The 12376-nt window shown below is 31.6% G+C and overlaps 1 protein-coding gene and 1 long non-coding RNA gene across 2 annotated transcripts in view; one reads left to right on the forward strand and one right to left on the reverse strand.

Moving 5' to 3' along the window:
• Window positions 1-1812: 1812 nt before the first annotated feature.
• The window catches only part of LOC143076959 (uncharacterized), a 28678-nt gene continuing 18114 nt past the window's right edge, over window positions 1813-12376 (forward strand). The window contains exon 1 of the mRNA XM_076252854.1: window positions 1813-1903. The gene's annotated coding sequence lies outside the window, so the exon portion shown is untranslated. The remainder of the gene's footprint in view (window positions 1904-12376) is intronic.
• On the reverse strand, window positions 3409-6512 carry LOC143074991 (uncharacterized). The gene is made up of 3 exons (XR_012978206.1): window positions 6367-6512; window positions 4900-5015; window positions 3409-3950 (listed from the first exon to the last, which is right to left on the reverse strand). It is a non-coding gene; the product is annotated as an uncharacterized LOC143074991 (long non-coding RNA).

The following is a 12376-nucleotide window of genomic DNA, read 5'->3' on the forward strand; positions in this document are numbered from 1 at the left end:
CCACTGGGTCGATGCCTCTGCTGGTGGACTATAAGTCCCTGAGGGTATCACCATCCCAGTAGCCAGCACTTCGGTACTGGCATGAAAATACGGATTTTTTGTGTTATTAAAATTTGCTGTTACAAAATGATAGAAATTATTATAAATTAAGGAATGTATCTCCCTCAAGCAAAGCTCTGATTCCTTTGACGGATTTGGCTATACTTTTTGGACCTTTTGGATTATAGCTCTTCATCTTTTATATAAGCTTTGGATTTCAAATATTTTGGCCACGAGCATCACTGAAGAAACATGTATTGTCGAAATGCGCATCTGGTGCAAGAAAATTGGTACCGCTAATTTTATTAACCCTTTAGCAATAATTGATATTTCGTTCTCGTTTAATTTTTGTTTGTTTTACATATCAATATACTTTAAATTATTTATGCTTTTAGCAGTTTTCTTTTGTAAGATTTCCTATGTTTGTTGTTTTTGTTTTTCTTTTGTTTGTTTTTCAAAAGCTTCCTTTTTATCCTGGTTTCCCATGCGTCTTCTTTTATTATTAGGCATATTATGCAATGTAGCACAGATCATGCTCAAAAGTCTTTCGCTTTTCAATCCCGTTTATTATAAGTATATCTATAATTAATATGTATATTCCGTGTATATATATGTACTTGAGTTAAAAGGAAGATGTATTCCTAAACTCACGTATTCTTTTCTTCCATATTTTCCTTAAAATATTGCTTTGTAAGAATTATATAAATAGCTATATATTTTGATAGTTAATTGATTGTTTGAGGAGTAATTTTTTTCTTTTAAAATACCTCTGTCTGTATACAATATTTAGTCCTAAATGTTTGCTGTAGCTCTATATCTAACAAGATTATTCATTGTTTGAGGAGGTTTTTTTTCGTTTAAAACACCTCTGTCTGTATACAATATTTAGTCCTAAATGTTTTCTGTAGCTCTATATTTAACAAGATTATTCATTGTTTTAGGTGGGTTTTTTTTCTTTTAAAAAAACTCTGTCTGTATACAATATTAAGTCCTAAATGTTTTCTGTAGCTCTATATCTAACAAGATTATTCATTGTTTGAGGTGTTTTTTTTTCTTTTAAAACAACTCTGTCTGTATACAATATTAAGTCCTAACTGTTTTCTGAAGCTCCATATCTAACAAGATTATTCATTGTTTGAGGTGTTTTTTTTTCTTTTAAAACAACTCTGTCTGTATACAATATTAAGATTAAGTCCTAAATGTTTTCCGTAGCTCTATATCTAACAAGATTATTCATTGTTTGAGGTGTTTTTCCTTTAAAAACACCTCTGTATGTCTACAACTTATAGCTATGTGTATCTGATCTGACCAACGAAGTGAATTATGTTCCCTTAAGCTTGGTGAAACCGAACACAGTAACATGGACAGTTTTGATTGGATTTGAATTATTAACACCTTCCCAAAAGTAACGCGTTTATATACACGTATAGTACAAAGAATTTACATTTATTATACGCGTTTACAAAAAAAAATTATTTTCAGCAGTAACATGTATATATACGCGTATATTTTAACAATAAACGAGTATAAAACGAGAATATGTACGCGTTGAAAACCACAATATACGCGTATATGTAGGTAATATACGCGTATATATATATACGCGTATAATACGCGTATATAATCGCGCAAATGACATGAACGGCACGGCCACTCATACCTTTAAACAGACTTATTAAGAAGAGATTTAGTTACGATACTGTTGTCAGATTTCAACCTTTTTTTCTAATTTTAAATAAAAGAAATCAAACACACCACTGATCAGGGGAGATAATGACATTTGTCTTGATAAAAATTTGCGGGAAAAAATGTAAACAGAGAGGAAGTTCAGTTTCCCCGGTTATTAGGATCAAGAAATCTTTAGGTAAACATTTAGAACTGTCAAAAAGATGAGAGCACATGGTTTGAAAATACACGTGATTGAGTATTCATCAGGCACGTAAATTATAACAAATTGAATGTGACATCAACTCGTACCATTTATACCATTGCAAATCATACTAAATGATAAATCATTCCGGCGCAATCTTGTACAATAAAAGTATCTGAGATATATAAAATAGAAGATGTGGTATGATTGCCAATGAGACAACTTTCAACAAGACACCAAAATGACACAGAAATTAACAACTATAAGATAAGATAAGATAAGATAAGATAAATTTTATTTTCCAAATTACCCAGTAAACAATCCAACGTTGACATTACGTTGTGACAACGTAATACTATCGTTGTGACAACGTAGTAAAATTACGTTGGTACAACGTAATTTTGTGAACTCCAAGGCACGTGCTGACAACCATCCACACAACGTTGGCACAACGTAATTTGTGACGTAATTTATTACCATCATAAAACGTTGTAACAACGTCACAGCACAACTATAAATGTCCCTTGTCCTCATTTAATTGATAGAATCAATGCAATTCCATTGAAGAATTATGTAAACAGGGTCTTTATTTTTTCTCTTGATCCGTTTTAAGTTGTAAATTTTTCTATGTGGGAAAGATGGACTGATATGTACTCTATTTCCAAACTGCCAGCTGTATATGAAATTGTCAAAAAGTTTTTTTTTTAATCTTTTTGGCAGGTTTCAGTGTGAAATGTATAAATATCTAGTTTTCCCAAAAATAGTTGTTTAAGGTTTATAAAGTCTTAAGTTTTTAACTTTTGCAATACTGAAGTACAAGAATTACACATTTCCATTTAACAAATGCAACTTTTCTTTCTTTTAACAGATAATACTTTTCAAAAAAAGGAGATTGTGTATGATGGGCAATAAGACAACCCTCTATCCTAAAATCAAATATTGATGATGTTAGCAATTATAGGTACATGTACAGCCTTCAACATGACACCTTGGTACATGCTTCAAATTCTGAATGTTTAGTGTTTCAGTGGCCTAGAATATAGATTTCACTATGATGGCGGAAATTCTAGAATGTAGGTTTCACTTTGACGATGGAAAACCATTTTTAATAAATTATTCAGAACTACACCAAACTACCACATTTACCTTTATACATTGTATTTACTGAAAATTCATTCAGCTGGATTCACTACACGATTACAAGCTAGGAAAATTGGCCCAAAATCTGACTGTCTAATTTATAAATATATATATTCTACACAATTCATACACACTTCTAAAAATATCCCAAATGAAGAAAATACCTGAAATTCAATTCAACTAACTATTGCTTTTTTTCCATTGACCAACTAGAGATAGTATAAAAAAGAAGATGTGGTATGATTGCCAATGAGACAACTGTCCACAAGAGACCAAAATGATAGACCCATCCAAAAGTTAAGACTTCTTTTTTCTTACAATGTACATGTAGCTACATGAACCAATAAAAAAAATAATAGTTTGTTTCTGAATTTTTAATTTTTATTCCAAATTTTAGTCTTGTGTTGGTTGTATACATTGTACATGTCATTCCAAATGTTGGTTTTCTGCCCTATAATCAGCTGGGCAATTTGCGCAATTGTTTCTGCATACATGTAGTTGGTATTGGTAATGTTTTCTACTCTAGCGCAGTGAATATAGTACACTGGATATGTAGGATGGCTTGTTTCGAAGCTAAGACATTTTCACATATATGTGGTTAAATTTTCGGAATACGAAGTGCGATTTTTTTTCACACAACAATTTCTTTGAAAATTTAATACTTTGAATACATTAAAAAACTCCATAGTTTTACATATTTATACTATGATCCTCTACTTTCCAGATCAACACAAATGGTAAAGCTCCGTCACTTTTTAAAAATGAAACATGTTCAATATCACTAGAGACAATTTTTGTTTACACACAACTTTTGTGTTCCTCATTTGATGACGCATTAGTTACTCATTTGGAGGCGCATTAGGAATATTGACCCAGCTGGTCTTATGTTGGTTTCAGATCTCTGAAAACAAAATCATAAATTATAAAATACAAAAAAATAAATTGATCCGAACTTATGAATTACAGCAGTTCTTAAAAATTATCCTGTGTTTAAACATAATCAATATTTTTTCTATTGCTGGTCCTATAATAAACTGCCAATTATACACATTTTGATGATGTATGTTAGAAATTTAACACAATTTCAACAGTATATAATTATATATAACTTATGTGTAACCTTTGTTCTTATTTAAAAAATAAATTTGTTGTTAAATTGAACATGTGTTAATAAAATTATGTCTGTTCCAGAAAATACTATGTCCGCCCCTAAGGGACAGCCCTAAGCCCTTTTAAAAAAAAAAATCCCAACACCGACAGAATTAAAAATTAATAAGAACAACACTCCCTTTGCATTTTGGTATTTCATACACAACCACCCCCAAATAAAATTTAAGAAAGGAGCTTTCCCTGGGGGAGAGGGGACATAATATTTTCTGGAGCAACCAGTGGTTATTCTACAAATAATAATGAGTCGAAATAATTAATAAAGGAAGTTTGGTTTCACAATATTGTCATTTTTCAATTAATTTAAGATATGCAAAGGATTCTACCTTAATAAATTTAGAATGTACATCGATACAACAAGACCTCATAGCATATGCCAATGAACGCAATCTATAAAATCAACAAATTATAATTTGATAAATAAAATTAATATAAGAAGAATGTGTCCATGAGTCACAAATGATCTTATCAAACTTAATTTAAAGGACATATCTAGAGAACAGTAAAGCAGATGCTCTCCAAATTCAAACTCTGTGTTTTATGATAATAAGCGTTGTGTATTGGTTGCATAACATGTGGTTTAGGCAAACATTAGATAACAGAATCCAATTTTGAGTTCAATGTACATGTATGTACGTACAGTACAAGAGTTAAAACTATATCACTGATCAACTGATGTTTACCTTTTTAAAATCTTGGTCCAAATTTTTGAGCTGGTGCATGCTTAACTGTTACATGGTTACTGCAATGATTTCCTCAACCTCCGACACATTGGATCTGTGGATTTATGTACAAGACTCTGGGAAAAAAAATTAAAAATACATTCAATTATCTTTTATATTCTTCTGTCTGTTTCATATAAAAAAGAAGATGTGGTATGATTGCCAATGAGACATATCTTTACAAGAGACCAAAATGACACAGAAATTAACATTTATAGGTAACCGTACGGCCTTCAACAATGAGCAAAGCCCATACCGCATAGCCAGCTATGAAAGGCCCCGAAATGACAATGTGAAACAATTCAAACGAGAAAATTCACCGCCTTATTTATATAAAAAAAAATGTATGCATGTTAGTCCAACAAATCTTTAGAACAAAGTGACAAATTTAAATGCATTCCAAAATGCATATGTTTTATGATTGATTACAACATTGTTTCTGATCACATATTTAGTAATTGTACATGTAGCTCGTCATTGATAAATATGTAGATTTCATACTATAAATTGTACAGCAAAAAAGATGTCCCTATGTACTCTTTTTTAACACCTGTAAACTGGTTTTACCCTGAAAACAAGAAAATTTTACCCAACTTACAAGGCTAGATCCTCGTCTAAATCATTATGACACTTTCAAGACTTGGAAGGCTGTTTTTAATTTTTTCTGGGACGCCTTCCTACAATGACATACGACAACTTTGATGGCTATCTTAATTTTTTTCTGTGACGCCTACATTTGTGTATATTTTACAACATCTTTATTGGCACAATTGTCTATTTCCATGTCAGACCCAGTGATACAATGATTGATCGTTTGTTGATCAACATCCTGTGGCAAATATTTCATGCATGTTAGCGACAACCCCCAGTGATATATGCAGTATCATCATTAATAGGCCGAGTTGGTAATATGCCAAGTTTGAAATGTGCAGAGTTTGTAATGGACCCAGATATCTAAAGTGCTGAGATGTTTAGCTTCACATTTTCTGATATTGATAACATGGATAAGACTTTTATGCTTCAATGATTATCAAAAAATAACAGAGCAAAAGACACTTGTAGCCTTAATATATATGGATAGTAGCTCTTGTCACAGATAGAAAACAAGTACTTGTGGCTGTGCACCCCTCCCCCTTTTTTTTTACTTTCTACAGTTATTACTTATTATTAATTGCATATATCTTCAGAAACAACACAAGTTAGTCAAGCAATTTGATAAATGGATTCAAATAACACACATTATGGCTAAAATATCTTGTATCAGTGCAATATATTGGCAGTATAAGAAAAAGTATCATATTTCAACACGGTCACGTATAACAGACTTGAAAGAGGCGCCCAACACGGTAACAGCTGTTTTATTTTCATTAATCAAACTTGTTTTTATCATGGAGAACCTATTTGGTGTAATGTGCAATCATTATTTACCTTTTTCTTTGTTCTGGAATCTGGATCAAGCTAAATTTCCACTGCAAATTTCTCACTGTTTTCAAAAATCAAGCGGCAAAAGTGCGCATGCTCAGACTTTTCATAGTATGCAGCGGTAAAACCCCGAGTATTGCTGAACGTTACACTAATCAAATCGTAAAAAACGATCTATGAAATCCAAGTGATACTGTAAATGATGACAAAATTTTAATGATATATATTAAACAATAAATATTCATATAAAATACATATATTAGAACATTAAAATTGGATTTGTAATATTTTCTTTGACATTTTGGTGCAAATTATGTCTGCGGGAAAAAAGGGGGAGTTTTATTTTTAAATCGAAAAAATCGTAAATATATTCTAGTGAAGGTGAATGATCGATATATCCAGGAATACTCATTATGACATACCCCAAAAATTCGTCCAATAAAACCAGATTTTTACCATGTATTCACTACGTTCTTATAATGTCGATACGACGTAACAAAATGTTACGTCGGATTATGACAGTTATAAGCACGTTGTCACAACGTAATAAAATGTTACGTCCTGACAAGGTAGTAAATTTGCGTGAATCCGACGTAATTTTATAACGTCGTCTGTACGTCTGCATCCAACGTTGGATTTTTACGTTCCCACAACGTTGGTACGACGTAAACTCACGACATGACGTTCAGACGACCATTAACCGACGTCGGGAGTACGTCGTGTGTTTACTGGGTAGGTCCCTAGGGGGCATATACACATAACATATATGATTGATACAACATACAGTATTTTACATATAACATTGTAAAATAAACTATTGAAATAGTCATACAGGTATTATTTGTTAAATAAAAAAGTATTTGAGAGTTGCTACTCCAGAGATGTGGCAAACCCCATTTATTTATTTACTTTTTTTTCTCACTTGATTTTATAATATTTTTTTGCTGAAAATGTATAAATTTAAAATATAAAAAAAAATTAAAAAAAAATGATTGTTTAGCTGCAACAGACACCAAGGGACGATGCTCTAGGATTGTGATCTTAAAAGCTCTAACAATCCTCCTTGTATCTGATGCAGAAAAACAAACACAAATGAAAAAAGTTTATGTTTATTCACAGCAAATAACATATACTGCAGTAAACAGGTATTGAGAATAGTGTAGGTTTCCCTACTGCAACAGACACCAAGGGGCGGTACTCAAGGAGCTGTGGTATTTACACAGTCCTCCTCGTGTCTGAAGCAGACAAGAAAGCCACATAATTAACAATTTTTCGAAATAAATTTACATGCAGCAGTGAGAATAGACTTATCTTCTGTGTTCATAAGCCATATCAGTTTATCTCTTGCGTTAAGAGTTAAAAAGTTGGGGCAACTTTTAGTTATCTCTTGAAATAGATGATTGCGGTCATCATTAAATTTAACACATTGGAATAAAAAATGATATTCATCCTCCACATCTCCGGAGTTACAACGAGTACAAGTTCTGTCATTTAGGAGAGTACCCTGATACCTTCCAGACTCAATTCTTAAGTGGTGTGATGAAATTCTGAGCTTTGTTAAGCTTCGTCTCTGTTCAAAATTCCCAATAATGGAAAGATATTTTTCTCTTCCAAAAACTGATTTAAATGTAACATAAGTTCTAAGTTTACCATCTGAATGCTTTACCAAATCAGTGTTCCACAAGTCTATAAAATATGATTTTAATATTTTTTTCATATTAGCTTTGAAGCTATTAATTTTTGGTAATGGTGAAGATAGATGATTGATGTCTGGGATCATTTCAAGAATTGACTTCATAGAGCCATACCAAGATGGTTTTTTTGAGTGAGAAAGATTCTGTGATGTTACATAAGCATCTTTAAGAAGAGAAAATTGGGAATCAAGATTTTCCAAGCGATACCAGTAATTTAACATGGATTTAATCACATCATAATATAGTGGGAATCGTCCTAGCTCGGATAAAATTCCAAAATTCATGGATTTTTTATGAACACCTAAAACCAGTTTACAAAATTTTATATGTAGTCGCTCACATTTTAAACTGGAATAGATTTTTTCAAATGGTAAAGTTCCATTTCTGAATCTTGCTGAGAATGGATTAAAAGTTCCCCATATTTCAGACCCATATAGGAGTATTGGTTTTATGGTATGATCAAATACATGTAAGCTGGTACTTATGCTTGGATTAAGTGATAATAAATTCTTGTACAATTTATAATAAGCCTTCAAGGACTTTTTATACAGTTCATTCTGAGCATATGAAAATGACCCTGATGCACTAAAGTGCAAACCAAGATATTTATAATTATTAACACTCTCAATCAACATATTTTCATAAGTAAATTTTTCACAAATGTGTCTGCCTGCTTTGTTGAATATCAGAACCTTTGTTTTGGTGTGATTTACACTTAAACACCAATCTTTACAATCTTTTTCTAGGATGTTTAGTCTTGTTTGCAATCCTTTAGCAGATGTTGATAAAAGGACCAAATCATCTGCATATAATAAGCAATTAACTGGTTTCTCATTAAGTATAACAGGGTCTTCACTTTCTTTTAAATACTCTGGCAAGTCATTTATAAATAACTTAAATAGATTGGGACTTAAATTGTCCCCTTGTTTAACTCCAAGTTTTATTTGGAAAAAATCTGTTACTTTGGATTGAATTTCAACACAAGATTTACTTGATTCATACATGTGTTTAATAACATTATAAAATGAAGTACCCACGCCCGCAGATAGTAATTTCAACTTAATACCAGTATGAATGACTGTGTCGAAAGCTTTCTGAAAATCCACAAAGCAGGCATAAACCCTTCCATCCTTTGAATTACAATATTTATCAAAAATACATTTAATAATAAACATGTGATCTGAAGTTCTAGCTTTTTTTGTAAAACCTAATTGACATTCATGAATTAATTTATGTTTCAATAAAAAATCATCAAACCTACTATTTAGAACACTATTAAACACTTTTCCAATGGCACTGGTCACTGTGATTCCTCTATAATTGTTAGGATTTGTAATGTCACTAGATTTGTGAATTGTTGAGATGTAACCATCACTCCAGCACTTGGGATAAATTCCAGAAGAAAGACAAGTGTTAAAAAGTTTTTTAAGAATAGGTAATAGAATTGATTGACCATGTTTTAACATATTGTTTGATATGTTATCCATCCCTGGACTTTTGTTAGGTTTTAGTTTAGCTAAAGCTTTTGATATTTCAGTGTCTTTTATGGAAATATCAAGCTCATTAAAGCATTTTACTGTCTCTAATTTATCTAGCTGTTTTTGTAATTCTTCCAGGCGTGCCTTGAATTTGTCCTGTAAAGTATTCAGATTTTGAAAATGTGAAAACCATGTAGATGAATCAATTGTAGAATAATTTTCATCATGTTTTTTGGTGTCCTTCAAGTCATTTATAAGGTTCCAGTATAGTTTTGGATTGTCTGCGTGTAAATTTTCTAATTGATTAAGCAAGGATTGTTTGTATTGTCTGTATGTTTGTTTCCTTGTTTTATTGTACTGACAATAAAGTTTGTAAAAATGATTTTTAACAAGTGGGTCTTTTGGATGCTTTGAGTATATTTTCCCATAATTTAAAAGATGCATTCTCATATTTTTTAGGTCCTTGTTAAACCACTTTTTGTGTTTTTTATGTTTTTTACTGTTTATTTTTGGTCTTTTTAAAGATTTGCAAGCAGCTAAGTGTATAATATTACTTAGCTCTTGACATGTGTCATCAACTGATATTTGTGAGTTGTGTGTTGTCTTATTGTTTAAATTGTGTAATTGGGTTTGAATGTCAGCAGAGCCCAGTGCCATTAGAAAGTTATTAGCCGAATCATCATCCCATCTAAAATTAGGTGACAAGGGGTGTGTATTTTTGTCTTGAAATAGATTTTCTTGCTTATATGTAGCAAGTATTTCCCATTCTAGTTTACAATGAGTATCTGACAATGTTGGTATAAAATCTGAGACCTTAAAATACAAGATTTGGTCCAGGATACTCTCCGACAGAATAACATAATCAACAGTACTAGACCCGTTTGGTGTATGACATGTATATGTACCAAACATATCACCCAGCACTCTTCCATTTAAAAATCTCAGTTGATTACTTATACATAAATCTAATAGGTCTTTCCCCCTAGTATCTAAAACTTTATCTTGATTTTTTCTAGTGAGAAGTTCTTTATCTATTGTATAATCAGTATTTACTGGGATAAATTTACTACTGTCATTAGCAATAAAGTCAGGCTCCGATGAAACTCTAGCATTAAAATCTCCACAGAGTAAAATTTTACCTTGTTTTTGAAATTTGGAGATATCATTTTCAATACAATCTAGAATGTCTTGGTCGAGTCGCTGGGTGTATGCTGAACAACTAGGTGGAAAATATACTAAACATATATACAAATCTTTTGTAAAACCAAAATAATTCTTTTGCAAAAGTACCCATTGATAATCTGGGTTTGTATTATTTAAGATTTTAATATATGGTTTTAATTTGTCTTTAATCAAAACTGCTAAGCCTCCAAAATATCTATTATTATGCTTAGATTGTTTTCTGCAAATTGCATGATAGTGAAAAGATCCCATTCTGTTCATGTTTATGTTAGGACCTGTATGTGTTTCTGCTAAAAAGACCATGTCATATTTTTCAATATTTTGTATGAAAAGAGGATCATGTGTTTTATCATTATATTTTGAAATTAAGCCCCCGACATTCCAGAAACACATTTTAAAAATGTTTTAATGGAGGATTGGTTTGAAAATCTTGACATTATACTTTAACAGTAATTTTAATAAAATAACTATAAGTTACCGCACGGCTTTCAACAATGAGCAAAGTCCATACCACATAGTCAGCTAAATATAAGGTCCCGAAATGACATTGATGTAAAACAATTCAAACAAAACAAGTCAACTAACGGCCTTAATTCTATAAAAAAATGAACAAATATGTAACACTTAAACAAACGACAACCACTGAATTACAGATTCCTGACTTGGGACAGGCACATACATATGTATATCACAACTTTTATGACAAAGGAACCTGACTAATTCAGTTAAGATCAAGGATTGTATAAGAAGACTATATACAAATCTTTGGTCAGATATATAGCCAGTTAAAAGTCTATACAGGGCTTTCCTGATTTAGATATCTGTACAACAGTCTTTGGAGAAAAAAGGGGGGTAATTTGTTTACAAATGCACGTAGATATGCAAAATAAATCGATCAAGATTTCTAACAAATCAAATTATTACATAAATAAAACTCCTGTAGAAGCAAATGAATTTTAAGCATAAGGTATAGAAAAAAAAACCCAAACCATTATTATAAAAAAAGAAAATTTCAAGATTTTTTTTCTTTCTTGTATTTCATTCATAAAAAAATGGTCATTTGAAAGATGCAATTAGGTGCCAGGAGATTGCCAGAATGCATGATTTTGCTCTATTTATGCCACAGCTTCTGGGGGCCTCAAGTGGCCCCCAGACTCCTGCCGTAAAGCACCAAGCTTACAGCTTGTTGGGCGTTCCGGCTTCGCTGAAGGCATGCCTAACTACTTCAATTTCAATGGAAAGCCCTGTCTCTTTATATTTAAAAAAAAAACCTTCTTTCCAATTGTAGTCAAAATTCTCATTGATGATTTGATGGGATCTAGATATCCCTGCTTATTGAATAAGCACGCCCAAATTGCTTACATCAATAGGTACATTTTTAAAACAACTTCCCAAAGATATACCAAAAACTCTATACACTTTATCACTATTCAGTCTTATCCGGAAGAAACATTCATTAAAACAGCTTCCTGTTGGGGTCAAATGTTGGAACAATAATGGTCATCTGTTACGAGCTGAGGGAGGAAAAAGATTGAGTTTAATCTGAAACATGATAAAATGCGAACATTTTGAAAGTTTGATAGAATATGGTCTACTATTTTGAAACATGGCATTAAGTGGATAAAAAACTTCTGTCAATTCAGAACTTAAATCCAGATTGCA

Source organism: Mytilus galloprovincialis, chromosome 5 (genome assembly GCF_965363235.1).
Source record: "Mytilus galloprovincialis chromosome 5, xbMytGall1.hap1.1, whole genome shotgun sequence".
NCBI lineage: Eukaryota > Metazoa > Mollusca > Bivalvia > Mytilida > Mytilidae > Mytilus > Mytilus galloprovincialis.